The following is a 6,000-nucleotide window of genomic DNA, read 5'->3' on the forward strand; positions in this document are numbered from 1 at the left end:
TTAAAAAAATGCAAATTATACTAATTTATAAAGTGAATTTTAGTCTGTTATTGATATGAGAGTACGTTATATTACAATATACCTTAGAGGAGATTATCTTGAATATTTTTTCGCATTATCAACACCAACATTTAATTCTGAGTATGTATACGTCAATGATTCCGTTTCTTACATCAGGTAGAGTCTGTGATTATGTTTCATAAAGATGTTGACAATTCATATCAATTTTAGGTTTTGTTTAAAATCTATATTGGTTTCTTTTGATTTATTTCGAGATTAGGTTTTTGTCGCCTCCTATCATCAACTCTTTAGACCCTTAGTGTCCTAGAGGTATGACGTAGTTTAATTTATATATTTAATTTTCAATGTTTAAGCATTGTTACATACACATGTACCATTGTAGTTTACTGTAGTTTCTGTGTGTGTTATTTACATAGAATATAACTTACAACACTTAATTTAAATCATTACCCATGCATGGGTTATTTCACTTCTTCCACTATATTAAACATTTCTTTGTGGCCATTTTGATTTTCATGACTTTCCTCTGGATTTTTTTTCAAATTTGATTCCTAAAATCACTGACGAGTCCTAGAAGGACGAAACAGTTGTATGATGTCCCTAGCATCACTGTCTAGTCCTAGAAGGACGAAACAGTTGTATGATGTCCCTAGCATCACTGACAAGTCCTAGAAGGACGAAACAGCTGAATTATGTATCTAGCATTACTGACGAGTCCTAGAAAAACGAAACAGTTGTATGATGTCCCTAGCATCACTGTCTAGTCTTAGAAGGACGAAACAGTTGTATGATGTCCCTAGCTTCACTGACAAGTTCTAGAAGGACGAAACAGCTGTATGATGTCCCTAGCATCACTGTCTAGTCCTAGAAGGACGAAACAGCTGTATGATGTCCCTAGCATCACTGACAAGTTCTAGAAGGACGAAACAGTTGTATGATGTCCCTAGCATCACTGACAAGTTCTAGAAGGACGAAACAGCTGCATAATGTATCTAGCATCAATGTCTAGTCCTAGAAGGACGAAACAGCTGAATAATGTATCTAGCATCACTGACGAGTCCAAGAAGGACGAAACAGTTGTATGATGTCCCTAGCATCACTGACGAGTCCTTGAAGGACGAAACAGTTGTATGATGCCCCTAGCATCACTGTCTAGTCCTAGAAGGACGAAACAGGTGTATGATGTCCCTAGCAGCACTGACGAGTCCTAGAATGACGAAACAGTTGTATGATGGCCCTGGCTGGCATCCCCGTCTCTAGCATCATACTCGAGTCATATAAGGTCTGAACAACTGCATGATGTCTCTAGCATCACAGACGAGTCCCCTACAAAGGACTAAACAGCTGTATGTTATACCTAGCTTCATAGACATTTCCTAGAGGGACGAAACAGCGAAATGATGTATTCAAATTCATTATTCGGTGTATTCTCCATCTATTAGTTTAGTTAAAGATGCTTTCTCTCCTTGGGTTTGGGTTGCACGTGTTTAAGATCACTTGGTCGGGTGGCACAATGGATAGCACAATACGCATTTTAAGCAAAAACGGACGGGAATCGATTACCGATCGGTTGTTTGAAATGATTTGGCCTTCTACTAGATTATGTAGACTATCTCCGGGGATTACCGTTTTCACAGATATTTTTTACAAACTGTTGGTGCTTCCAGGCCAACAAGAGCAACCATAATTAAATGATTCAGTCTGTTTGATGATTAAAGTAATGAAGTTTAATCTTATTTTGTCCGGGTTTTTGTTCCCTGTTAGTATTTTTTCACACAAACGCCCCCTTTATTATTACGCCCCTTTATTATAACGTCCCTCTTTATTATAACGCCCCCTTTATTATAACGCCCCCTTAATTATGTAAAAAATAGCGTAAAATAATCCTCGCATGTAGTTTATGTATTTGGTTTTTCAGATAGCAATCTATTTTCTCTTGAGACAATTATCGTTATACATCCATTTCAAATTTGGCGCCTTTTAGGTCACATGACCACGTGATTGTTAGGGCAGTAAATGGCTGATGTCTACCACCCTCCTCGCTAGAGAAACAGGCAAATTTCCCTTATATTTCGATGTAAATAGATCACTTACCTGGGTCTAAATTTTGACAGCCACCAAATGATGACGCTTAGCCATTCTCAATTTCATAGGTCTCGCACAAAGTGGCTCTTTTCCTTGAAATGTCAATATTAATACTGAAAACAGTAGCAAATACTGTCTTTTCCATTTTCATTAAATTCCTGATGAATCAACTTGGAAAAATCAAATAGTATTTTGTTAATTAATGTTGTTAAGGCTGCTATACTTAAAACCTTGTTGTAACTGCAAATCTCAAAATTCAATATGGCGGCTGTTGGGTTATGCAGTCAATAGCTAACGACAAACGCCTAGATTCTACAGAGCTTGTCTCGCCCGTAATGCTACTACCCCCCTCTACCAAGTATTGCCGAGTCGGCGTGGGCCTACGTTATTACTACCTATAGTGTATATTTTAGTAGGATGATATACCTACATTGATTAAAACACGTGCTACGTAGGGAATTGGTGTATATGACACTCATGACAGACCAGAACCGCTGGTGTAGTACTGGGCTATGTATATATATGTAGACTGGACCATACCGGTTTGTTTGTGGTATCTGGGTCACACACTCAGTCAGCACACAGCTGACACGTTCATATGACGTCTTCACGAGGCAACCATATACCAAAATATCTAAGTTTATATCGACAATAGGGTAATAAAATAAGCACCAAGTGTAGAGAAAATTAAAAAAATAATAACACCATTATTAGCAAAAAATCTTATTAGACCAACTTTAATTTTATCTAGTTTAAGCTGACAATACTTTGTCATGACGTTTAAATTGTTTACTTGGCTGTACACACGTCTGACTATTATGTCTAATGGTCACAACCCTTGCGGCTGTTTACATGTCTTGTAATACATCCCGCCCGCCAAATTTCTTCAATTGTGTCGTCTGCTTCTAAGTGGTAATATCACGTGCCTGGTCTGAGCGCTAACGTTTGTAGCCGAGACATCCACCTGCATGTTTGAATGCATTGTACAGTCTGCAACAGGCACACTATTTCAACATCTCGGCCATTATCGACAAGACTCGGAAATCAAATTGTTTGTTCGGAGACTTGACGGAATTGGCCGAGATGTTGCGATTGGTCCCTCAGTAATGTTCAACCCGAGTTCGTAATCGGCAGCCTTATTCATATGACCCCTATGACCCCTAAACCCCTGATACAAACCAGATATCATTGCACAGGTGGTTCGTTGAAAATAAAAATATGAATTAGAAGGGAGGCTACTCCTAAACTCCTAAGTTGCGGGAACATTGGTGTGATGTGATGATACGTTTGGACGAAGCCATCATTTGATGTAATGTCAAGTGTTATATTCTACTGATTTAGGTTGTCTGATTGACTTACAATATTGCAGCTATATATAGATTTATCACAGGATAGTACAAGGGAGACAGAAATTTGGTTAAAATATCATCAATGATAAAGTTTAATAATGATGAAAATTATATCAATACTAAATATTGATCATACTTCTATACTGAATAGATAATATGCTATGCTATATCATTACACATACTAAGATCAATATGCTGAATAGCTAATATACTATGCTTCATCATGATAAATGAATAATAATAAAAATATGAATATTTATAAAGTGCGCTTTCTAATTTGCAAAAATACCCTAATGCTCTTTTCAGTGTTATACAATTTACAGAACATATTATTTACGTCAATATCTCAGGATAAGCCGTCAACATCGGCGAGTTCACTCGAAGGAATATTTGACAATATTCATCAAAGAAAACCATCTTAAAATCCAAGAACGAATGAAAGAAAAGAAGAAATATGTTGCAGATGAATTAAAACGTGTGGTGAAACTGAGATGATGTTTGGTTATTAATGTATAAACCGAGATGATGTTTGGTTATTAATGTATCAATTGAGATGATGTTTGGTTATTAATGTATCAACTGAGATGATGTTTGGTTATTAATGTATACATTGAGATGATGTTTGGTTGTTAATGTATAAACTGAGATGATGTTTGGTTATTAATGTATAAACTGAGATGATGTTTGGTTATTAATGTATAAACTGAGATGATGTTTGGTTGTTAATGTATAAACTGAGATAATGTTTGGTTATTAATGTATAAACTGAGATGATGTTTGGTTATTAATGTATAAATTGACATGATGTTTGGTTGTTAATGTATAAACTGAGATGATGTTTGGTTATTAATGTTTAAACTGAGATGATGTTTGGTTAATAATGTATAAATTGAGATGATGTTTGGTTATTAATGTATAAACTGAGATGATGTTTGGTTATTAATGTATAAATTGAGATGATGTTTGGTTATTAATGTATAGATTGAGATGATGTTTGGTTATTGATGTATAAATTGAGATGATGTTTGGTTATTAATGTATAAACCGAGATGATGTTTGGTTATTAATGTATAAACTGAGATGATGTTTGGTTATTAATGTATAAACTGAGATGTTTGGTTATTAATGTATAAACTGAGATGATGTTTGGTTATTAATGTATAAACTGAGATGATGTTTGGTTATTGATGTATCAACTGAGATGATGTTTGGTTATTAATGTATACATTGAGATGATGTTTGGTTATTAATGTATGAACTGAGATGATCTTTGGTTATTAATGTATAAACTGAGATGATGTTTGGTTATTAATGTATGAACTGAGATGATGTTTGGTTATTAATTTTTAAACTGAGATGATGTTTGGTTATTAATGTATAAACTGAGATGATGTTTGATTTTTAATGTTTAAACTGAGATGATGTTTGGTTATTAATGTATAAATTGAGATGATGTTTGATTATTAATGTATAAACTGAGATGATGTTTGGTTATTAATGTTTAAACTGAGATGATGTTTGGTTAATAATGTATAAATTGAGATGATGTTTGGATATTAATGTATAAACTGAGATGATGTTTGGTTATTAATGTTTAAACAGAGATGATGTTTGGTTATTAATGTATAAATTAAGATGATGTTTGGTTATTGATGTATAAATCGAGATGATGTTTGGTTATTAATGTATCAACTGAGATGATGTTTGGTTATTAATGTATCAACCGAGATGATGTTTGGTTATTAATGTATACATTGAGATGATGTTTGGTTATTAATGTATAAATTGAGATGATGTTTGGATATTAATGTATAGATTGAGATGATGTTTGGTTATTAATGTATAAACTGAGATGATGTTTGGTTATCAATGTATCAATTGAGATGATGTTTGGTTATTAATGTACAAACTGAGATGATGTTTGGTTATCAATGTATAAATTGAGATGATGTTTGGTTATTAATGTATACATTAAGATGATGCTTGGTTATTAATGTATAAATTGAGATGATGTTTGGATAGTAATGTATAAACTGAGATGATGTTTGGTTATTAATGTATAAACCGAGAGGATGTTTGGTTATTAATGTATGAACTGAGATGATGTTTGGTTATTAATGTATAAACTGAGATGATGTTTGGTTATTAATGTATAAATTAAGATGATGTTTGGTTATTAATGTATAAATTAAGATGATGTTTGGTTATTAATGTATAAACCGAGATGATGTTTGGTTATCAATGTATAAACTGAGATGGTGTTTGGTTATTAATGTATACATTAAGATGATGTTTGGTTATTAATGTATAAACCGAGAGGATGTTTGGTTATTAATGTATGAACTGAGATGATGTTTGGTTATTAATGTATAAACTGAGATGATGTTTGGTTATTAATGTATCAACTGAGATGATGTTTGGTTATTAATGTATAAACTGAGATGATGTTTGGTTATTAATGTATAAACTGAGATGATGTTTGGTTATTAATGTATAAACTGAGATGATGTTTGGTTATTAATGTATAAACTGAGATGATGTTTGG

This window comes from Pecten maximus, chromosome 17 (genome assembly GCF_902652985.1).
Source record: "Pecten maximus chromosome 17, xPecMax1.1, whole genome shotgun sequence".
NCBI lineage: Eukaryota > Metazoa > Mollusca > Bivalvia > Pectinida > Pectinidae > Pecten > Pecten maximus.